Here is a 24,809-nt window from a genome sequence, read left to right as displayed (position 1 = left end):
TCAGGCACCAGGTTGGGCTCAGGGAAAAATTCTTCCCATTGTTCCCTCAAAATCCCTCCCTGGGGCTCTGGGGTGGGTGATATCCTCGTGCTCTCCTCGTGTTGGCCACAGCTGGGACACCTGTGCCACAGGAGATGAGGAAAAGGGCAAGTTCATGACCATGGAAGTTCCCAGGTCGAGGACCAAGGGAGTCCTGACAGTCTGCAGGGCCAGCCCGCAAACTGGACTGTCCCTCTCTCTCAGTGGGAGCATCCAGGGATTTCTCAGTGCCAGGACATCAAAGAGGAGATTGTAACCAGCTGTCTCATGGTTGTAATTGATAGCAGACCTCTTTATTCCACAGGGAAGTCTGTGAGGGAACACAGCCAAGGGAGGTCGAAAGGAATGAACAAAGGATCATGGATTTTCCAGAGTGTGAGGAGGGCAGAGACCACTTTGACCCCAGGGTCTCCTCCAAGAAGCAATCTCCTAGCTGGTCCAACCCCTCCTCCTTCCCTGAGGACAGAGTCCATCAGTGGGCTCTGGACTGATTTGTCACCCACCACCCAGGGGAATATCTTATGTCACTCAACCTCATCTTGTTTAACTGGCCCAGTGCGAGGACAGGGCAGGATGTCAGAACAGGCTGGGGGATGAAGGGAGAGCAGCCCTTGGGGCCCTGGTAGAGGAACATCTGGTCACAACCCAGCAGTGTGTGTTCACAGCCTGGAAAGCCAGCAGCACCCTGGGCTCATCCCACGCTGTGGGCAGCGAGCAGAGGGAGGTGATTCTGCCCCTCCACCCTGCTCAGGTGAGACCCTCACCTGCAGTGCTGCCTCCAGCTCTGGGGCACCAGCACAGAAGAAACATGTGGAGCTGTTAGAGCACGTTCAGAGGAGGCCATGAAGATGCTCCAAAAACTGGAGCACCTCTGCTGTGGAAACAGGCTGGGAGAGTTGGGGCTGTTCAGCCTGGAGGAGAAGAGGCTTTGGGAGACCTTATTGCAGCCTTCCAGTACCAAATGGGGGATTTTAAGAAAGATGGAGAGAGGCTTTTTTTTACCAGGCCTGTAGTGACAGGGCAGGGGGCAACAGTTTTAAACTAAGAGAGAAGAGAGTAGGTCAATTGGACTTAAGGATACATTTTTTTTACAATGAGGGTGGTGAGGCCCTGGCACAGGTTGGCTAGAGGAGCTGTGGCTGCCCCATCCGTGTAAGTGTCCCAGGCCAGGTTGGACAGGGCTTGGAGCAACCTGGGCTAGTGGAAGGTGTCCCTGCCCATGCAGAGGGTTGGAACTGGATGGTCTTGAAAGTCCCTTCCACCCCAAACCATTCCATGATTCTGTGATGCTGTGTCACTCCAGTGGCTGGGAATCATCTGGAAACTGTGGCTTAGAAAAGCAGCCATGATCCCTTACTGTCTCCTCCAGAGGGTCAGTGTAGGATATTCTGCAACTCAACAGAATTCCTCCTTGCTTTGATTTTGCAAAGAAGCAAAAGTTGCCTTATTAGAGAGCTCAAATTGGAATTTTTCCCTTAGGGTAATCTGAAAATCTGCATCCATTTGTCAAGGCATGTTTTGATCTTCTCCAGTAACTGGAATGGCTTTCTTCCAACAGAAAGTGAAATTGTCTGAGTATAGAAGCATTTTGTCCTCCATTCTCATCAGATATCAAAAGAATAAGAGACTATTTCCCATAGCTTGCATCACTTCTGTACTTCCAAATCAGCAGCTGAACTTGCTGCCCTATCCAGCATAGCTGGAGATGGAAGTGTTGGAAGTGATGGACGTCAGGAGTGCAGGGCTGAAACGCCTGATGGCATCCACAGTTATGCAAAGCGCAAGCATGGTTGCACAGACCTGCCTGTATTTGCATTTTCCAACCTGAAAAATGGCTATTCCAGATACAAAATTGGCAGTATCACTGCCTGCAGGTGATTGATGGCATCCTTTGCATCGAATTGCTGGGAAATAGTGCATTAGACATGTGAAGAGATGAGAAAAAAAAAAGAAAACCATTACGCAGAGGTTAAAGTGGGAATGGAGAAGAGATCCATCTGTGCAACCTCTCCCCTTCTCCTTCATTGATGCAGTTATGCCAGAAGGTCCTGTGCTCTCCAGTGTCAGTCCAGAGTCCGGAACAAATGCAAATAGGTCACGTTTGACCTTCCTGCTGTAATATTTGGGGCATGGACTCAGCCTCCTGCACACCTGCAAAGCACTTGCCGTTCTCCTGGGTGTGGTGGCCTGAAGTTAAGGGAAACATTTAAGCAGAAGCTGAATTTACGAGATTCCAAAGTATCTGGCCTGGACGTTGGCCAGCACGGGAGGATTTCGTTGGGAAACGCCAGTTGGAAAACCAAGCGGAAATGTCCCAGGTTTAGCAGCTCCGCTTCAATCACTACTCATGGCTCCAGGGCAGTCCATCCATGCCAAGTTTCCATGGTTTTCTTGCCATGGAACCATCAGAGTGAAACCTTGGCAGCTCTGTGCTAACCCGGGGTTGACTCCTGGATCCAACGCCAGTAACCTGGAAGCCCTGGAGCATCCTGGCTCCAGAAAGGATTTTCTCGTACTTCAGGGCTTCCCACTACAAGTATGTTGATTTGGGGAATGTTAAGACACTCCAGATTACCAGATTCATAAATTCCAAGGATTGCAGAGCTCCCATTGCCTGAATTCCTGTGTTGCTCTGTCCAGGGAGAGCTGGTCAAGGACTTTTCACCTTCTGTACCCTGTGGCTGGGGAAGCTTGAGAAAGGGGAGAGGGGAGACTGCAGATCTATCTAGAGGTGGTTGATGACTTGCATGGTTGTCTCCATGGATTAAGAAGTGATTCCACATCATCTGTTAATTGTCAGGTTTCCAGGGATACATTCCTTTCAGACAATAGTGTGCACTGGAGGTTCTTAAAATTCATTTTTTTAAATTCATGATTCCTCGGAAATTTTCATTAATTTTTTATTGCATTCTTTTATCTTTTTTTTTTTTTTGAAAGAAAACAAATATCAAACACCAAAATTTCCCACAAACCAGGCATCTGGATTTCCAGATAACTCTGTTCCTGGGTATGGATTGGCATGTTCTGCCAAACCCAGGTCCTAACAATTCCATCTTGTCACATTAAAATCATGGGGATTTGAGCCACTGGCTTTGTGCAATTGTAGATGATTGAGGATGGGAATTGTTTTAAGGGATGATCTTGTCCCTCTCTTGACTTCAGGTCAGAGAAAATAGATCTGGCATGTAAAATGAGCACACAGTGGAGTATTTCCATTACATGGGAATGTCTGGTTGTCCTGGTGTTATGAAACTGGTTCCAGTGTGCAAATCTGCTTTTGCTGCTTCGTGTAGTTCAGGCAGAATCTGCATCACTGCAAGTCAGTTCTGTACAGATGTCATTGAGGACAAAACTCTTCCCCCCACAACAGCAGTGCAAGTATAAACTGTGTGATATAAATTCACCCTCAGTCCAATTCCTGATTGGTAGCTTCAGCCTTTGCTGCCTCCTCTTTCCCAACAGCCCCATTGTACCAGTCTTGTACCTGACTTTCTTCATCCTAAAACTCCCCTACACACAACACACACATCCTCACCCTTCCCTGAAGCTGAGCTGATTGTTTTAGGATGTGAATTGTCTGAGAATATGGTTTTCTAGCAGATGCTTCCAAGCAGCTCAACTTTCAAAGGAGTACAGATTATCATATGTGTAGGTTAAATGCATGGACCTAGGGTATATGTTATTCAGAAGTAATTATTTACCTCTAAAACTGATTAAATATAAAGCCTGGTTCGATTCTAATTTTTTGGTGCAGCTGAGTATTGTCACTTGTTAAAAACATGGTGTCATTCTTGGGATGCTGGAATTTTGCCATCCTCAACCATGACGTGTTTTGCTGTGCCTTGCTTGATTTAGTGACTTAGAAAAAGCTCCAAATTTCTCACCAGACACTTGGAACCCAGTGGGAAAGAAGGGCACCAACACCAAGCACTGCTGCTTGCACAGAAAACCTGCTTAGTCCATGTTTTCAGTAGTGGTTGGAGCAGATACCTCCAGAGATACCCAAACTCACTTATTCTGTGTCTCTTAAAAGTCAGATCCAAGTGGAAAACCCTGTAAATCAGTAAAGCTGTAATCAATCCAGTTTGTTACACTTCATTATTCCACTCTCAGCCTTTTCTTCCAGCATGTTATGCCCGTATCATTTGATAGTTGACTCCCACATACATCCCAAAGTTGCAGAGAAGTGTCTATCCCAGTACATTAAATGCCTGGAAAGTCCCCAGCTGGTGAAACCAGCTGGAAGATGACAACCTCCACCTCAGCCTTCAAAACAGGGTGGCTTGTGTGCAAGCCACCAGTTGGAAGTGGACCTTGGGAAGGTTCCTCTCCCACACCACGCCTTGTGCTGGTTGCACAGGCCAAAGTCATTCCTTTTTGCTTTCATGGAAGTGTTTGTTCCAGTGAGGGAGATTTTCAAAGGCAAGCTTCGAGCTGACAATGAATATGCAACTGGGGAAAACTGCCTTGGCAGTAATGCTCCAGAAGCTGGGAGCACATGCCCAGGCATTTCCATGGGTGGTGGGTGCCTAAACTCTCATTCCCTGCATGGGACATCTTGCTGTTTTCATTGAAGGTGTACCGGGAGTCCCAGTTAGATCCAATTTCCACTTCAGGAAGTGGCAGGTCCTGTGTCAGAGTTTCCAGCCCTGGTGAAAGTTTTGGATGTCCTGTCTCATGCCAAGCAGCACAAGGCACTTCTGCATGGGCATTGGAATGGAGCCTTTCACTCACAAGCAGATAACTAAACGTAGGTGTCAATTTGTGACATGAATCCTGCCCTTGAATACCCCAATAGTCTGGGTCCCAGCTATTCTGGCTCATTGAAATCATCTCTCTCGTGCTTCTTCTTTGTCATTCAGTGGATTTCATCCTTTTTAAGTGTTTTGTTTCAGTCCAGCCATGAAGATGAACAAAGTCTAGTGTTGTGCAGATATTTTGTCTGCTCTCTGCATATCATTGCCTGTATTTATTCCAACAACTCCACCTTCAAGTGAGCCTTGACTTCACATGTGTTCCAAGGTCTCTTGCTTCTCCTGTTCCTTGCCATAAGAGGTAACTGGGATCCATGGAGCCTATCCTTGTTTTAAATGGATGTGCCATTATCAAGGAAGGACTCTGAGCTGACATTCCTATTTCTTTACCAAAGCAGAGCTCAGAAATTGCAGTCTTTTCATTTCTCCATGTTTTTCCTATGGATGGAAAAGGACACATCTGCTGAACAGTTTGCAGCTTTGCTTTCCAGAAGAGAGTTTACTTGGATCCAGGATCAGTCCAGGCTCAACTCCAAGCCCGACAAGGAGTTCCTCCTTTTCTGCTCAGACATGGATTTCTGCTCAGACATGGATTTAATGGTGTTAGGCAGGATGTTAATGGTTTATAGCTACTTTTAAGAGGTATTAAAGAGGTTATCAGACCAGGGCAAGCACAACTGAGCTAACCTGAGCTTTCAAGCTTGGATAACAGCAGGAAAAAAAATACACCTGGAAAAACTCATCCCTAGAAATCAGTCATTGGGCAGCCACATGTCTGTGTGCAGTTTGGAACTAAATAAGCCCTACTGCCATGGAAAATTTATCTGTGGAGTGGAGTGATTTGGGCCTTCCAAGTGTAACAGGAGGATGCAAAACCACTCAGGGGTGGTAGGGAAAGCGTGACCTCCAGATATCCAAGGATAAAGGGAGAAGTTTTCAGCTTCATGTACTCCCTGTGGTTTGGCCCCCATGTGCAGGAACAGCAGCCCAAACACCTTTTTCTTCACCCCAACACACACAGAGGCACATCCAGATTTGAAGAGCTTGGTTCAGTTAGAAAAGCAAGGGTTTTTTTTAACACCAAAAGAGTTGTCTGGCTGCAAACAGTAATTACTGCCCCATTTCCTGCTACCTCGGGTCATGGCCTCTGAAATTCAAACCAGAGCATCCCAGTGATTCTGTGAGGCCTGATGCATAACTGGGAGGCAGCATCCATTTGGGAGAGCTGGGATCAGAGGACTAATCTGCTTTCCTCTGGAGACAAGTGCCGGGAGGTCACTCTGTGTGTCATCAGACTTATCCCAACAGAGAGCTCGGCATCCAAGGTACACTGGGAATAAATTACACTGATTAAGACACTCCCCAGCAGGGGTGGCTTGGAGGCAGTGGGGATACATGGCCAGGCCAGTCTCTGCAAAGCCTCTCAGAGCTGCCACTGCCTCCTCAGCTTAACAGTCTGCGTGTGATTTTTCACAGCTTCATGTATCCCCTTTCCAGCCATCCAGGATGAATCCAGCACTGCAGCTCCAGCTGGAGAGCTGGCACTTAGGAATATGTGTTTGTTGGCCTGCAGCGTTTTTCAAGATATTTGCTGAAAAAGAGCCATCTCTTTTCTCTCATAGTCTTCTACTGACGTGCACAAGGACATCAGTCTCAGGTTCCAGGCACTGCTTTTCCACACTCACACTCAGGCTTTCAGCCTCTCTCTTTTATATCCCATAAAGTGTCCTGGCCAATTCACCAGATTTTTTTTATATATTTTATTAATGTTCATTTTATTTTAGAAAGTGGACCAGCTCTTTCTCCCCAGTCTGACTGAGGAGAGCAGTCAGGTTTTGAAAGGATCATCCCTCAAGGGTTTCCCTCAGCACCTTGCAGGGAGAGGTCCAGGTGACGTTCACCCCAACCAAGTCACAGAGGAGAGCAGCACATCCCCTCTGGGCCAGCAGGAGGGAAGGGAACCCCTCAAGGACAGAAACAAGGTGGTGATCACTGAAATCACACCTGCAGGTGGGATAAAATAATATCCCAGATGCTTCTGTGCTACGGTCATGGGATTTGAGAACTTCTTTATGAGAAAGCCCATGTCAGGGTATCTGACACCTGGAGTCAAAGGATTTGGCTGAAGGTGAAAAAGGCCACAGTGACCATGTCCCTTTGCATGGATCTACATGTCTAGGCATGGAAGGGTCATGGTCTCTCACCCTGAGAGACATTTGAGGGCGGTTTCCTTGCTTTCTCTCTGGCTTATCTTCATGGGGCTGAGATAACCTCCTTGAGGGAAAACAGGAAAGCTGAGCAAATGGAAATAAGGTGGAAACACCTTAGGGAGAGGAACCTTCTGGAGGGAATGGAGAAACAAGGGAGTCACCTACCCACCAGCAGGAGAAGGAGCAACGCCAGGTGATGGGAGCACTGGGATGAAAAACCTCCCAGCTCCTTGTGCTGATAATTGTGGGACTCCAGTGCCACTGAGCAACCAGCAGAGTTTGCCAAGTGCTTGCAGGCAGGGCTGCCCTGGGATTGATTTTCCTCATTTGGGCATGGCCAGGGACAAGTGTGTGTCCTTTGGCACCTGTCCCTGTGAGAGTGAGGCATCACCACAGGGATGGAAGGACAGAAGAGAGGCACTGGCAGCAGATGCCGTTTGCTTGGCTGACAGGGAAGAGGGAATATTTTGATGAGGACCTTCAGAAAGTCTTCCCAGAAGAAAGCATGAGGTGTTAGAAGGAGAAGGGAGATATTTATTTATAATAAGCCATTTTAGTTTTTCGAGGGTTTTTACTTCTCTTGATCTTGCTTATACATATTCTGCTGGACTGACAGGGAAAGCTCATAGATCAGGAAAAAGGCATGTTATTATAATAGGTCTTTTTCATGGGGTCTTGCATCAAAACATCTGCTGTTACAGCTCCCTTAGGGGTCCTTAGAACCACTCCCAGGTGGGCTGCATGCTCCACAAATACAAGGCAGTATTAGGAGTTAGACACCAAACAGCACAAGGACACCCCAAGCTGCCCCCACCAGCTGTGCCCAGAGCTGCAAAGCAGCTTTAGCATGTCATAGAATCATCATAGAATGGTTTGGGTGGGAAGGGACCTTAAAGATCATCTAGTTCCAACCCCCTGACATGGGCAGGGACACCTTCCACTAGCCCAGGTTGCTTCCAGCCCCGTCCAGCCTGGCCTTGGACACTTCCAGGGATCCAGGGGCAGACACAGCTTCTCTGGGCAGCTTGTGCCTGTGACTCACCACCCTCACAGGGAAGAATTCTTTCCTGCTATCTAATCTACCCTCAATGTCACAGACTGATTTCCTCAGCAGCACCAAAAAAATGCAGCTTTAATGCTGCTGGGACCTGAATGACACTTCACAGCTGGCTCAGGGCTCCGCTCATGGCATCCAAAAGGTCCTTGAAGACCTTGGCATCTGTGTCAGCTTGCTTTGAGAGTCAGGGCCCAGGAAACCCTCTGTGGTGCTTATTTCTTCCCAACTTTGTTTGCTCTGGGTAATTACTGACACACCGAAGGATATTAGCTCTGCGTGTGAGAGTGCAGAGAGACTGAGCGCTCTCAAATATCAACACTGTAGTTCACTGTAATTAATTAAATGTTGACATGATCCCCAACAAGCAAAACCTTCATTATTCTCAAATTAAACCCCTTGACACAGATGTTTGAATCATTGTCAGTCCCTCTAATTGCGATCAAATGCGTAGAAACGTAGACACACTTGTGTCGAACGCGGGGAAAGAACTTACAGCAGGGAATAAAGGTCACTGCCATTCCTAATTAAAGCAGTTTCCAGAGCAGGCAAAATGATTTTTAAATAGTTCTGGCCCTTGTCGTGTTTTAAGACCCAGGATAATTTTTACAGTTCTTCTGTATTCAAGACCTACTGCATTTTGGAGAGGAGTTTGCAAGCCTAGAAGGGACTTCTCCGAGGATCCACTGTGATTTACAGACACCTACAACCCCAAGCGCCTCCTTAAGGATTTCTTGAACTCCCCCATTACTCAAAACCAGTTTTATTTCTTAGAGAGACACTCAGCATTAACTCAGGACTGCAAATAATGGAGAGCCCGTGCTTCTAGTTATGCTTTTCTCAGTTGTTTTATATCCTTGCTATCACAGATGACTGCTTTCTTTCCAGAGTAAATTTATGCCACTATAACTTCAAGCCTTTAAATTTTCCCCCATTCTTGGCTAGATTAAAGATGTGTTTGCTGTCAGAGCGAGCTTCCCCTGTATTTCACTACAATGCATGAGCAAATTGCTTCAGTCTCTCCTGGATAATGCAAATAGATCAAGATCCTTTAATCTCATGTCTAAGTTGACTTTTCCAGACCTTCATGTTGTCTTGCAGAGCTCCTTAGAGCATTTTCTGTCTCCTTGACTTCTTTTCTGCACTGTGGGCACCCAAAAGGGACATGATTTTCCACATGAGCAACCTACATTTTTCAATCTTCTTGGTCTGGTTCATCTGTTCCCATTCTTGGCTTTTTTATGATCTGAGCGTGAGTTATTATTGTTAATTTTCTATGACACGTTGCTCCTAGGTAGATTATACATGTCTTTTTGCCAACAGCCTTGAGAGTCATTCGTTGAGGAAGGTGACTGTAAGAGCAAGTCATCAACTTGTTCCTGGAAGGAAAAATATTCCTTCGAGGAACCATTTCACCACAATATTCCCACGTGCTACTGTTCAGGGTGAGCACAAAAATACCGATCCAGAACTGACATTATTGCCAATATATGCAACACTGGGATTGATACTGGTGACCCTCGTGTTCAGAAGATATTGTCATGCTTAATGCCCATGACTTTAACGAGAGTTCAGTGTGTAACTACCTTTAAAATCTGTGCCATGACCTTTATGTCAGGGATCATGACATGGCTTAGCTTCACCCAGTAGTAGAAGATACTTGTCTTTAATTACAAGCAAGTTGATGGTATTGAAGAAGCATATCACTGGTGTTTTATGAGACAGATGGTTTGACTTGCCAGGGAAGTTTGCTCTTTTGAATATCTGGAGGCAATTTGTAGGGGATCTGCATTGAAGGCAAGCTCAGTCCTGCCTCACAGCAAGTGTGGAGCCTCCTTACCCAGCCATAAATTCATTGCACAGAGATAAGACTGAACAACTCTGCTTGAAGACCTGCTGACCAAGACATCCTGGGAACTCCATACGAGCCCCTCGTTGGACCCCCAGACTCTCTCCCTTTAGACAGCACTGCTGGTGGAAGGGCACAGGCAAACCAAGTTATATATGGAATATTTTTTTGTCCCCCCGACACGAGAAGCCATCAAAGTGCCCTAAGAGGGAGGTGGCAAATCAGAAACTACTTGGTGATGACGGAAGAAGAGAAGACAATAATTTCCTGGGATGATTCTTTTCTTCATGGGGGCTGTCCACAAAAGCAGCAGTTTCCCAAGGAGGAGGGGAAAGTCCTCTTAAGGTCACTTCCCTGCAGTGAGAACTAAATATGCAAAATTAGCATATCCAAAAGCTAATTAAGGGTAAAGCCCATATCAAGGCAGGGAATGCACTCCATATCCCACGTATATTAGTTCTGAGCAGTGAGTGAAGAGCACAGGAGGCAAAGAGACTTGTTTATCTCATGAAAAGGTGAAAGGCAGACAGATATCTCCTGGGAGGTACTCAGGTTGCCATCAAAATTGAATGCAAATCTTCATCTTTTCCCTTCAGGTTCGGAGATTAAAAAAGAACTAGAGGTAGGGCTGAGATGGAGCAGGAAGCATGTCAGTGGAGAATGATCCTCATCACCATAATGAGGCACTTTGAGACATTCATCTCTCCTCAGCAGAGACCTCATTGCCCTGTGCAGGCATTTAAACCAGGCAACACAGCATGGGTTTTGCATTCTCTCTCCTGAAATGTCTCCTTAGAACTCCACATGGCTGTAAAGCTTTAACACACCCACCATGATATGGTGATTGGTCTGCTGCTACGTTTCTTGGTCCTTCCAGCATTGTCTTTGTGCTTGTCCCAGGCCCAGATGAGACAACCAGACCTGGATAAGACAACCAGGCAGCCGGTTTTTGCCTCTTGTCTTGTTTTACTTTCTGTTCAGCCATGGTATCCAGGTGGATTGCTCAGGTAACACAAAACGTTGGTAATCTGGGTTTTCTGGGCTTGTCATCCCTTCCCTCTGTCAGGTCCTGATATCATTGCACGTGATTAGGTTTGGTCACCCCGTCATCATTAATGGATTCATTTAGATTGGAGAAGACCTCCAAGATCATCAGCTCCAACCTTTGACCAAAAAGGATCAGGGTCAAACTTTTAGCCATATGCTTGAAATTACCGTAGCAAACCCTCCCAAAGAGGGATCTCCACGCAGGTACATCCCTCAGCTCTGCTACCCACTGCACCATGTGCAGGCCAAAGCCATCCCAGGGTCCCTGCTAACAGCCTGGGTGCCCCTCAGGTGAAATCTGGTCCCTTGTCCTGTCCCTGTTTCCTGTACCCAAAGAGTCATGGCTTAAGTACATCACTGCAGATAAGAGGAAGCTGATCTAGTGGGTGGCATCCCTGCCCATGGCAGGGGGGTTGGAACTAGATGGTCTTTAAGGTCCCTTCCAACCCAAACCATTCCATGATTCTATGGCTCTATGTATTGCTACTCACATCAGACAGATGACATGACCCTCCCTGTGGACATGGTGGAAAGGACTGAGTAATAGGGATCCTGCACAGACAACCAGTGCAGCATTAAACAGGGGACCTCATCCCTTCAAGTTAAGGACTTCAGGAACTGTTGGGAGTGATGAGGATGTTGTTATCTCACCATTCCTGTTATATTTTTGGAGCCCTGTTCCACTGACCCATTGTTTTCTGAGAGGGGGGGAAAATGTCTCTTTTTGAAGTGCAGTGTTTTTAGAGCTTCATATCAGCTGAAAAGTGGCTGGGCCGAGACAGACCAACTCTCTGCTATCTCCCTGAATATTTCCAGGTTGGGGGAGAAGACGGAAATACGATTTTTTTTTTTTTTTTAAAAGTTTCCCTCCTTGACGCGGAAAAAAAATATAAAAAAAGAGAAGGCGACCGATGAGAAACTGTGGATTTTTCCATGCAAGCTGAAGCCAAAAGGGCTGTGCCTTGGAGCTGAGTGCGGAAACAGGGCAGGCGTTGGAGGATTTTCCCCTCTGAGCCTGAAAAGAAATCAGAAGTTGGCTGGCTGGTCTCGAATAGCCCCTCCTGAGCCTGTGAAACCGGTCACAGTTTTTCTCCGGAGCTGAAAATATCAACCTCCCCCCCATCCTTTCTCCCCCACCCTTTCCTCCGTGACGCCACAGCGCCCGTGTCCGGCGGTGCAGCTCTCTGGAGGATGCTGGTCAGGATCCCTCGGAGCCAGCAGGCCTGGGAGGGGGGCACAGCTGCAGTGCCAGGCTCCGTGGCCAGTGACGTGCTGTCTGCCCAGTCCTGAGATAAACAGAATGTCCTCGGGACTGGCACGGTGGAAATGTGCTGAGGAAGCTCCCACACTTCCCCCTGATAGTGTGCTTTCCAAACGCTGACATCCCGCCGCTGGAAGGTTCTCCAGGCTGGGAGCCACCAGAATTCCCAGCAATCAGCCACCAGTCAGTAAACCTTCCACTGTGGCATCTTTCCAGCTCAGTGGTGTCACCTGTGTTCGGGTCCTGGCAACACTCACCCGCCCAAGGTGAGTTCTGCTCACCCTGAGCTGTAAATTGAGGTCTGGGATCACATTCTGGGTAAGGAATTTTTTTCCTGAGTTGAGTTGGGCCCAATGAAAAATTGCCTTTTTCCTCTGTCCAGCTCAGATCTGGCCTTGCTGTACATGAAATGCCGTGTGTTCCCAGCAGGATTCAGCCCTTCCAAGGCCTACCCTGCAGCCAGATCTGATCTACATATTTACGAGCTTGTAAACAGGACAGGGCGGGTGAGTTCACATTCTTAGAAAACCAAGCGCAGAGAAAAGAACTTCTGAGTTGGAAAAACAAAGAGTAGTCTTGGGTCCAACCCAGCAAATACAGTGGTTTTTGCAAGACTTGGATGGATTGCTTGAGAATCATTCCCCACCATTCCTTTTCTCACAGGATTCCTCAAGCTTACTCCTTTGCTTGGAAAAAAATGTGCATTCCCAATGTTTCTGACCAGAGTGGAAGAGGCAGCTTGATAGGAAAGGGACATTTTATCTTGGAGGTGAGTGGAAGCCAGGCTTCTGTTTGCAGCAGTCACTGAGGAACAGCAGTTCCTTGTAAAGGGAGGTTTAGGGAAGCTGTTAAAGGACTTGCACAGCAGAAGGCAGTTGGAGGGCTCACCACAAAGTGCCACTGTCAACAAATGCAAGAAGTAGTCTAGAACAGCAGTTCCCAAACTGTGGTTGCCAGATCTTGATAGTCCATGAAGGCCTGGTAAATGGTTCATGGACAGCCAAAGTTTATGGGAGCCAGGCAGCAAAAAATTATGAGGATTAGTGGTTTTCCATAGAATCACAAAATGGTTTGGATTGGAAGGGACCTTAAAAACCATCTAGTCCAATCCCCTGCCATGAGCAGGGACACCTTCCACTAGACCAGGTTGCTCCCTGTCCAACCTGTCCCTTGAACACTTCCAGGGATGGGACACCCAAAGCTTATCTGGGTGACTGGTTCCAGAGCCTCACCACCCTCTGATTGAAGAACTTCTTCCCAATAACTGATCTAAGTCTCTCCTTTTTTGGATCAAAAACATTTCCCCTTTGTCCTATCACTATCTACCTGTGTAAAATCAACACCTATGGCTGGATTTTTGCCCAGGAGACACCCTACTTATGGCTTACACCGGCTGAGACGGTGTTAGTCAGCTCACCCATAAATGCTCCCCTTCCCTGAGGGCTGATCACCCTGGCTGTGCTACCCAGAGATGTGCTTGAGGTGCCTCGTGTAGAGTAGGGACCCCCAGCCTCGGACGCAGCACGGGATGCTCCCGTTTGGAGAATGGAGAGCCACGGGAATGCTCCTCTCTGAGCGGCACGACAAGCTTAGCATTGCCCTGGAGGGAACCTAGCAACCCCACAAGGCCATTGTGCCCATTCACATCCTGAACCAGATGGAAATTTTCTTTTTAAAGGCTGCCCCAAGCGTGTTTCCTCTGTTGAGCCATCCAGGCAGGAGTCTCGCTGTGGTCTCTCACATCAGCACATGGATTCCAGCCTCCTTTCCGCTCAGACAGCAACACAAGGGCTCTTGACATGTGAATTGGTTACCCTGACTTTTTCCTTCTCTCAGGAGACTATTTTTTTCTTCATTTGCATCTGGTAAATAAGGACCTTCCTGATGTCTCCCTTTGGATTTGTCAGACTGGTCAATCCTTGCTTTTTTTTTTTTTTTCTTTTTTCTTTTTTCCTAATTTTATTTATGTCCTTTTGCTGAGTCTCATGATTCTAAGATTTGTTTTCAAGTTCCCTTGGGGGCTGCAGCCAGGCTATTATTTGTGAATCATTAAGGAACAGGCAGTTGGATACACATTTATCTTTCTCAAGCATAGGAAACAATGCAAAAAAAATTACCTTTAAGGGAGCCCGTACTAAAAGTCAGATGCAAAAATCCTACATCTTTGTCTTCTCTTTAATTTTGTGACTAATTTCAAAGATCGTCTTCCTGCTGACCCTGCTCTATTCAGCACCGCCTGTGTCCTGAATCTGCTGCCCAGCCCTTCTTGGAGATGAACCAAGCAGCTAAAAAGGTTGTTCCAGGGCAGGGGAGTGTTGAGGTCAGTTAATGGACAGCTTGGTTTGAGGGCATGGACAGGACAATGTCTAACACCAAGCTTGGAGCCATCAGGCCCTCTGTGCAGTCTAGTGGAAGGTGTCCCTGCCCATGGCAGGGATTTGGAATTAGATAGTCTCCAAGGTCCCTTCCAGCCCAAACCATTCTGTGATTCTCTCATGAAAGCATTGCCTTACCCATTTAAAAGATTTGTTACCGAGTGAGCTTGGTTTGCAGTATCCAAGCCTAGGTTTTGTTTCAAAATCTCTTTCCCTTTCCTCTGCCTAGTCCTGCCTGAGTAGAGTCCACAGAGCTCCTGCTGAAAATCAAGAAGCGGGAAAAACTCATAGAATCACAGAACACCAGGTTGGAATGGACCTTGGGGATCGTCTGGTCCAGCCTTTTCTGGCAAAAGCACAGTCCAGACAAGATGTTCCAGCACCCTGTCCAGCTGAATCCTAACAGTGCCAAACACTGGGGAATTCCACCACCTCCCTGGGGAGATCATTCCAGTGGCTGGTTGTTGTCGTGGTGAAAAATTGTATGCAGTAGGAATATCCCCAGGGGTGAGTTGTACCCACTGCCCCTCATCTTTCCATGTGAAAAGGGAATCACAACTTCTTTGTAGCTGCACAGTGCTACAGCCTCCCCTCAGCCTTCTTTTCTCAAGGCTCAGTAAGCTCAGTCCTCAGCCCTTCCTCACATGGCAGCTTCCCAGTGCTTGGATCACCTCTGTGGCCCCTTTCTGGACTCACTCCAGCCTTTCCACATCTTTTTTTGCATAGTGGGGACCAAAACTGAACACAGTGTTCCAGGTGTGGCCTCAGCATCGTGTGACTACGACTTCTTTATCTCTGCTGGTGATGCCCATGTTGGTGCAGGTCTTCCTGCAGGGTGGACCTCGCTTCTGAAGCATCCACTTCCACACTCCTGTGGGTAACATCAGGAAACTTCATCAGGATACACTTGATCCCAGCATCCAGGTGACTTATGAAGGCATTAAACAGCGTTGGGCCCAGTATGGATCCCACTGGTGGCAGGTTGCCAGTTTGGGAAGGAGCAAATTGCTGCCACTCCCTGACAGGGGGTGCCTTGTCAGCCATTTCCTCACCCACTGCACAGACCACTTGTCCAGACCATGGCACATTAGTTTCTCCAGCAGACTGTGGGAAACCATGTGGAAAGCCTTGGAGAAATCCAGGCAGACAATACACAACTCTCACACCACTGTGTGCTGCTGGTACAGTTCCCCCTTGCAGACCGTGGTATCAACCCCTGTGCAGTATTTGCCAGAATTTCTCAGTTATTCCTCTATTTTAAGCATGACTTTCTTCTTTAGAGATCTCTCACGAAAGATGGAAGGTGGTATATTCCATTCAGGGCAAGGAAGTTTTGTGCATGGGACATCCAGGTCCTTGGATACAGAATGCAGTGAATGAAATGACCTTCTGGGAATTTGCTGCTGCTGCTTTCAGCTGTGAGTCCCCAGATGATGGGTCAGTGCCCTCTCAAGAAAGATGGCATATAATAAAATTGGGATTGTTTAGCCTGGAGAAGAGAAAGCTTTGGGGTGACCTAATTTTGGCCTTCCAGTACCTGAAGGGAGCCGACAAGGAAGATGGAGAGAGACTATTTACAAGAGCCTGGAGTGACAGGACAAGGGGAAATGGCTTCAAACTGACAGAGAGTAGGTTTAGATTGGACATCAGGAAAAAAATCTTCCCTGTGAAGGTGGTGAAGCCCTGGCACAGGTTGCACAGAGAAGCTGTGGCTGCCCCTGGAAGTGTCCAAGACCAGGTTGGACAGGGTTTGGAGCAACCTGGGATAGTGGCCCAGGGCAGGGGGTGGGACTGGATGATATTTAAGGTTCCTTCCAAACCAAACCATTCTATGATTCTATGACTGAACCTTCTTTGAGCCCCCTCACCTGTCCATAATTGTCACGTAAACACATTCCCAATGCTATCCAGCAAATGACAAGTTTAGCTACACTTTGCTCAGGGATCAAACTAATTACTAGACGCCAACTATGCTGTTAAAGAAATAAGAAAATAGGGGGGAAAAAGCCAGTTTATGGTCACAGCCCCCCAGAACGAGGGCTGTAGAGCAGACCAGAGCAGACTAAGTACTTCATAGGATCTTGCCCAAAGCCTGTCTTGTGCCCCATGCAGTGCCCTCGTGGTCCTACCACATAGTTACTCTCTTGTGGAGTTGTGAATCTCTGGGAGAGCTGGGGGTGTTGTTTGTGGTAGCCCACCAGAGTGGATCTGCAGTCTGAAGCAGATGCTTTGCATTTCATGCCCTGTGATGTGGCACAGGGGCATATGGACGTTGTTAAGGGTGCAGACCCTGCTGGGACAGCGCTGGGGGGGCTGCACATTCAAGTCTTCATGTTCTTTTGAGGGTGGTCTCTGGAGTGAAGTGTTCTCTGGACCACATTTATCTGAAGGGGTCTGGCTGGACCATGGTAAGCAAATTAGCACTGTGTACAATCCAATACTCGAAATTACCCGTGAGGTTTCTGTCAGGTAATAGTCAGATGTATCTGTGAGACTCTTCACTGTCACCCTGCACTGGTGAAAGTCCTGTCCCGCACAGGAAAGAAACTAATGCACGGGAAGCTTTGGCAGCTTCTCAGAGAGGATCAGACAACCAGATTCTCTAAGGGTCAAATCCATCAGGTATTCAGGTGTAACCTTGGATTGCCGTGATGTGGTTGCCCATGAAAGAGGATCATCTGAAACCTGGTGTGATCCATCTGCCCAGGACAGGTTTACACTTAGGACGAGATGGATCACTCCCTTCTCACCACAAGATTTATCATCTAAACCACTGAGCCCAAGGACCTGCTCAGATACCTAAATTCAGTTGGGTGATTCACATAAGAGACCCACAGTTTTCAGGAAATTTGATGCCTCAGAAACATCCTCATGGCAACGGCTCCCACCAGTGGTCCAGATTCCCGGGATTGCCCTGAGAAAAGCTCCAATGTGAGCTTTGGGGGGAGTGAAGGGCAATTTCAGTTGAAGTCCTACTGATGTGCTGCAGCTTAGCTTGGAAACATCTCTAGGACCACACTCCTAGAGGTTGGGGGACAGGTTTGGGGGCCATGGATTAGACCAGCAAATGATCAGAACAAGGCTCTGCTGCATTATCCTTCTCTTGCAGACAGGCAAAACACGCTCAGACCTCAGCTTTGGGATCCTGCTTGAGAGTGCTGATGTTTTTCAGAGCCCTTGACACCCCTCAGGCTGATCTCTCCTGCCTTTGCAGCCACCCCAGATTAAACCAAGCTTCCCTTACCCCCACCACACCACAGGCTTATCGCCCACTCCCTGGGGACCCTACACGCCAGATGTGCACACCCCACCATGGGCTCTGGCATGGCCAGGGGCTCTCCAACCATGGCCTGGCACAACACTAGGGAGAATCTGGGACAGCCTAGAGGGTCAGCAATGACCAGGGGAGTGGTGGCTTCTCCCTGCTTTTTTTCTGGGCCAGCTCAGTGTGCTGAATTGGAGCAGGCAGGCAGTGCCTATGCGCAGAGAGACACACAAGCAGCTCATTGGGGCTTTCACTGGAAAGCTGCTGCTTATCTGTGACATTGTTTATGGGGTCGGCTGGAAGGCTCACAGGCCTGTGGAATTCCACCCGATATCCCAACGCCATCGTCCTCCAGGGAAAACGCCGGAGCCGCTGTGGACACGCTGTCCTCCTCCCCACGCCAAGCAGCTCTTGGATCCATCCTGGGAGGGCAGTGAACTCCCTCATCACTCCAAGGCACGCCACCAGCTGCAAGGAGGTGTTAACCCTCTAAGGACCCTGATATGCCTGCAAATACCCAGTGGAGGTGGTCGATAGAGGGTGGAGAAGCAGGCTGGGAAAGACTGGTAGGAATCTAAGGCTCCCAGTCACACACAGAAATTCTCACTGGTATCCAGCCCGCTCTCCCGTAGCTTGGAGCTGCATCAAAGGGATTAGCCATCACAGGGGCCTGGGAAGGATCTGGCAAGGAGAGAGGCAGGCTGGGTAATGAGCAGAAAGGTGCAGTTTGTGATTACTTTGGAATAGATTTAGTTAATTTGCTTTGTGAGAGAAAAAGAGGGAAGAGACGGAGTATCAGTTTGGGTCAGATATAAGGAAGAAGTTTATTACAGTGAGAGTGGTAAAACACTGGCACAGGTTGCCCAGGAAGGTGGTAGATGCCCCATCCCTGGAAGTGTTCAAGGCCAGGTTGGACGGGGCTTGGAGCACCCTGGCCTAGTGGAAGGTGTCCCTGCCCATGGCAGATGGGTTGGACTAGACGATCTTGAAGGTCCCTTCCAACCCAAACCCTTCCATGATTCTGTGATTTTTTGACTCTTTCTTTGGCCAGGAGAGCCCACAGTGAGCTTCAGCAGCTACAGTACCTCCTGTGTCAAGGGTTTTCCTATACTCTTTCCTATTCTCTTGACTTGCTCCTCTGATACACCCCGAGGGAGTCCTTAACCCCCTCCTAAGTCTTTGAGGCCACATTCAGGAGAAGCTTGAGCAATGAGACACCTGTCCTCACCACAGTGCTAATCCTATATACGGATTTCTGCAGCTTCCTGACTTAAGAACAGATTGGTTGGCAGCTTGGCAGATCTTTTTTTTATTATTTTCCAAGCCCATCTCTGACACAAAGTCCAGACCAAGCAACAGCAACACCCTTGTCAGTGTGAACAGCCCTGTTGGTCCTTGCAATTCCAAGTTCATGGTGGGACAGCACTGGGGCATGACTTTGTCACTGTGTTTTTCCCACCTGCTCTCACGTCTGCAGTGTTTCTGTGCCATGGACTCTTCAGGACATGCTGTAAAGTAGGGACCTTTTAAAACAAAGATGCCCTTGCCAACTGCAGCAGAAAGCAAGTCTGCTCACAGATTCTGGCTGTGTACTGGGAGCCAGGGCCAGAATTTAGATTGGACTGGCTCCATTTTCGTTCGTGCATTTGTCTTTTTTCTTGTTTTGCTTTATTTTTTAAGCACTGAACTCTGGGACCAGCAACTCTCCAAACAATCCAGTGATATCACCTTTGAGTGAGTCATGGGGAGGGCAGGGTGGAGAAGTGCAGGCAAGGAAAGATTATGAGATTGTGCTAGCTCAAACAACCCAAAAAAAGTGGGATATGTGTTTGAATAAATGGAGGAGAAATTGCATTCACCAGTCACCCATTACACAATGTCACAGCATTGGGGAGCATGCCTGTGCCTCCAGACATTTATACCTGGCTGCCTCTTTCCCAAATATGAGCAGGGTGACCAGGAATAACTAGGAAAACAAAAAAGTATGAGCACATACTTCATTGCCTCAACTTTTAAACCACCAAAAAAACCATGAAATTTAATATTCAGATCGTGTTTAGCTTGTGACTTCAGTCACTTTGAATGGTGCAAACAGGCTTTCCCTGAGCTCACTGCAGCCTTCTTAATTTCTTGATAGTCCTGATGACAATTATTTAGGGTTACAACAGGATCTTCAACCCTTGCTCAGACCCAGCTCTATCACTAGGATTCAGATTCTGCCAAGATGCAAAATGATCTTTTATAAAATGATGAAAGGGATAAAGTCCTCAAATGGACCCAACATTACTATTAGAAGGTTTTGTTTATTAGAAGAAGATAAAGTCCTCTTCAGGATCTCCACAAGCTGACATGGAGCCTTCTCAACAAGGCAGTGGAAAATAGAAAGGATGAGGCTCTGCATCCCACCCTACCTGGAGCATCCTGTACTGAAGTACAACCAGGATCCTCCATCCACCAGGAGAGGGAGAATCACTGGGCAGGCAGCCAGGGTGGAGAAAGGGCACCTCAGAGGTCTGCCCCTACTCCCCAGGCTGTCTCTGTGTTTTTCACATGTGGATTTGGTTGGGTTGGATGGAGGCTTCCCTGCTGGGAACACTACCCCCAAAAGCAGCAACCTTGTTCAGGAACAAGCCGGGTCTCCATTGTCCTCTCCCTGTGAGGGCTCTGCGGTCCCAGATGCTCCAGCATGGCAGGGGGGTGCTGGATCCCAGCACAAATACTGTGGGTGGTGTCAGTGCCCTCCACACCAACACCATCCAAAGGGTGGATGTTCCCAAGGTGGGTGTCACAGCCTCCTCCTTTGGAAAGGATACCAAGCTTTGCCAGGAATTGTGGAGCTGGATGCCCAGGAGAGGTGCCCAGAGGGCTGATTTTGAGTGAATAGGAAGAGCTCCTCTTTGAAACAAGACCAGATTTCACTGTTTTACTGTGCCACAGGTCCTACAATAATTGTTTTTCCTGTTCTTTGGTATTGTCCTATTCTCTTACAGTGAGATATCAGGCTAAAGTGCTGGTGCATCACTCTGTGTTGCTGTTCCTGATCTTCTACTCCTGTTTTCTATTTCTGGACCTATCTTTCTGTGTTTCCTGAGCTCTTCAAGTGTCCACCACTCAATACTGTCTTCCACACATTCTAACATTTATGCTCTTATATAGTAACTCTGACAAACCCCAGCCCAAAAACGCTCCCTCTCTCAAAGTGTTGTTGCATATTCACGTACATGAAAGCAAGACTTAATTTCTTCCATTCTTTACTCACTCTCCTAAGTAAGACCTCACAGCCCATCAGAAGAGCCTGATGCTCCAGCACGTACAAAATTACCAGCCAAGGAGCTGTTCTGGGGACTCCCTGCCTAGTTCTGTTCATCCCAGTGCAAAGAAATGGGAGAAACTGTGGCTGCACTCAGGACACGTCCCTTGCAAGGGCTTATTTGCATGGCAATGAGGATGGTAATGAGCCCCTTGTTTTCAGATGTACTCGAGGTTCTGGCGGGTGAAAAACCGGCCAAAGTTGAAATTCAGACAAAGTTGAAATTCAGACGATTCATGGCTTCTCTTTCTTTTCAATTTGTGTTTTGTATCTGGATGCAAAAGACAAAGCAGGTAGTACAGAGACTGAACTGTGCAATGAACTGCTAAACTCTGGATATAAGTTGTTATTTTAACAAACCAACAGGCTGTTTAAGCAAGCACCAATCTCTTAAGTAGCCTGGCTCAATCAGTAATTACTAGTTGAATTTTAAAAGAGACCCTTCTTTTATTTGCTTTGTTACCATAGCTTTTTGTTTTCTTTTCCTCTCTCTTGAAGCTAAAAAAAGTGCTGCATAAAGCTGCAGCTCCTCTGAGAACCCAGTGTGCTGCTAACAGGGTTCACAACAACACTGTGAAAGAGTTCAGGGAAATTAGCCCCTTTCTCCTATGGGGAAACTGAGGTATGAAACCTCTCCATGACAAGGGAATGAGCAGGATTACATCTTTAGTGAAGTCCTTCACCTGCCTTGCTCCCAAACACATGGAGCTATGGCAGGATCAAGCTGGGACAATGTGATGTTGAAGGGCTGAGAGCCAGGGATTGCCTTGCAGAGAGCTCAGGGCTCTGGGTAGAGGCTGGTCCCCAGGTGGAATCAAAACATCATAGAATTATAGAACTGTTTCGGTTGGAAGGGGCTTAAAGATCACTTAGTTCCAACCCCCCTTGCCACACTTTCCTCTACACCAGGTTGCTCCAAGTCCCGTCCAGCCTGGCCTTGGACACTTCCAGGGATCCAGGGGCAGCCACAGCTTCTCTGGCCAACCTGTGCCAGGGCCTCACCACCCTCACAGGGAACAATTTCTCCCCAGTATCCCATCTAACCTTGCCTTCTGACAGTATGAAGCCACTCCCCTTTGTCCAGGCCTTTATCCAAAGTCCCTCTCCAGCTCTCCTGGAGCCCCTTTAGGCACTGGAAGGAGCTCTAAGGTCTCCCTGGAGCCTTCTCTTCTCCAGGCTGAACAACCCCACCTCTGTCAGCCTGTCTTTGTAGGGAATGGATAGGGTGTGGGTCTGGGCAGGAAAACAAACCCACCCACTGTTGCCAAGACCTGAGATTGAGGAGAGGGATTGATGCTGTTCTTGGAAAGCCATGGCTGAAACACATTGCCTGAAGCATCAGTGGTTCCTGAGGGTCCACAGTGGTGGGATGGGGGCAGGGTGAGAATGGGGGATGGCTCAAAGCCATGGTCAGATGGAAAATGGAGGAGATGCTTCATGCAGTGCAAAGGGGGGTTGGTCCCAGCACCCCTGGGGGGTTTAGAAGCCCCTGGCTGTCACTCAGGAGGCAGTTTCTGCTGGGGTTAGAATCAGATGTGGTGATTCAAGCAGCATAGAGCCAACTCATAAATCTCACCACTCTCCCCGAAAGAACAAACTTCTTTAATCCAAAACAACCAAGGTGGGGTTATTGCCTCCACAAAAGCTAACCCTGGTGTAAGGGAGATGGCGGGGAAGGTGGAGAGAGATTATTTACTAGAGCATGTAGTGACAGGACAAGGGGGTTCAAACTGCCAGAGGGCAGGGTTAGATGGGATATTGGGAAGAAATTCTTCCCTGTGAGGGTGGGGAGGCCCTGACCCAGGTTACCCAGAGAAGCTGTGGCTGCCCCATCCCTGGAAGTGTCCAAGGCCAGGTTGGACAGGGCTTGGAGCAAGTGGGGATAGTGGAAGGTGTCCCTGCCCAAGACAGGGGATTGGAATGAGATGATCTTTAAGGTCCCTTCCAACCCAAACCATTCTGTGCCTCTGTGATTATTGCTCCGTTCAAACCCACTGACTACACCACCAGCATCTGCACGTTAAGCTGCAAATGCCATTGATTTCCATGAAGCCCCTGGGTATTCCCAGCACAGAGATGTCATTCCTGCTTCCTGTCCTTGTTCAGTGCCTCCTTCAGCACATATTGACAGCCAGCATGGACTCCAACCTGGCTTGGATTGGCCTTCAGCAGATGTTTAAGCTGCGTGGCCACATCTGTGCTTTCCCTGCCCAATCATCATAAAATGCTGGGATCTTTCTCCTCTCATGTCCCCATGATGGAATAGCCCACATACCTAATGTTGAGTCTGGCTGTAATTTCTCCACTTTTTAGGGATGAGTGTAAGGAAGTTTTACTGGAACCAGCATTCTGCGTTTCCTGGATGATGGTTTTCCTCCAGCAAACAGCCTGGGGAGCTTTAATGCAGCGCCAGTCACGAATTTCTGGCTCCTGGCACCTGTTTTACTGTTTTGACACCAGGCTTTTTAGCTCAGGGAAAATAATAATGATATCCAGAGTTAATGTTATTTACTAAAATACAAATTAATGCTCGGTCACATGGCACAATTTGTCATCCAGAGCTAAAATTAAAAGAAATTAAGGCTGACTCAGAAAGTTATTTCAGATCTGAGGGGAGAATGCTAAGTGTTGAGGCCATGCGGGAGCAACAGTGACATCTTCTGGCTCCGTGAAAAAATCTCCAGCTTTTTCACCAAGAAAACCACAGGGAAACTCCACAAAAACTTAATAGGGGTTGGGTGGACAAAAGAGTTTTCAAGTGGGAGGGACAGGCTTTGTGGCAGTGGATATTATCTGAGCCACCTTAGCATGACTGAAAATTTGAAGAGAGGGTGTGTGACACTGATGATCCAAAATGCCTGAGCGGAGGAGTTGAAGGGGTGTTGCTCTTCTCTCAGTGCAGGGGACAGGGCTGTATCCACACTTTTAGTCTGCAGGGGAAATGAAATATGTAGGAAGAGGCAGGCACCAAGAACTGATCCATGCAGACCAAACAATTTTTCCTGTCTGACGTGGAATAGGACAGGGCCTGGCTGCCTTGTGTTGGCAAACCACGACACAGAAGCTGTTCCCCAGAATGATGGCCCAGCCTCCCTGCGAGCTGTGTGTGTTTGCACAATGGCTCACAGCTGATTTGGGGGTGCTGGTTCCGCTGCTGGGAGAACTTCTGCAGTGGGGGCTAGGAGAGTCCTGCCAAAAATACAGTATTATCCATCACACTCTCAGGCACAGGGTGTGACTCTTGGGGATGTCCTGTGCAGGGCTTAGAGTTGGACTCGATGATCCTTGTGGGTCCCTTCCAGCTCAGCGTATTCTGGGATTCTGTGATCATCATCACTGAAGGGTTGATGCCTTCCAATCCTGCACAGGCTAGATCTTCCCTCCGGTGGTAATGGCATTTCAATCAAGACCTAATAGCAGAATTGTAGAATCACATAATGGGTTGGGTTGGAAGAGACCTTAAAAGTCATCCAGTTCCAATTCCTGGCCATGGGCAGGGACACCTTCCACTAGCCCAGGTTGCTCCAAGCCCTGGCCAACCTGGCCTTGAACACTTCCAGGGATGGGGCAGCCACAGCTTCTCTGAGAAACATGTTCCAGTGTCTCTCCACCCATCACACCTTCAGTCTTTTCTGCACGTCTCTA

The 24,809-nt window shown here is 47.9% G+C and overlaps 1 protein-coding gene across 1 annotated transcript in view; it reads left to right on the top strand.

Moving 5' to 3' along the window:
- Positions 1–24,809, top strand: part of ADRA1D (adrenoceptor alpha 1D) — a 48,959-nt gene that overhangs the window by 19,670 nt on the left and 4,480 nt on the right. The window lies entirely within an intron of this gene.

The sequence above is a fragment of the Lepidothrix coronata genome, unplaced genomic scaffold, assembly GCF_001604755.1.
Source record: "Lepidothrix coronata isolate B3197 unplaced genomic scaffold, Lepidothrix_coronata-1.0 Scaffold156, whole genome shotgun sequence".
Taxonomy (NCBI): Eukaryota; Metazoa; Chordata; class Aves; order Passeriformes; family Pipridae; genus Lepidothrix; species Lepidothrix coronata.
This window is presented reverse-complemented; position numbering and strand designations above follow the sequence as displayed.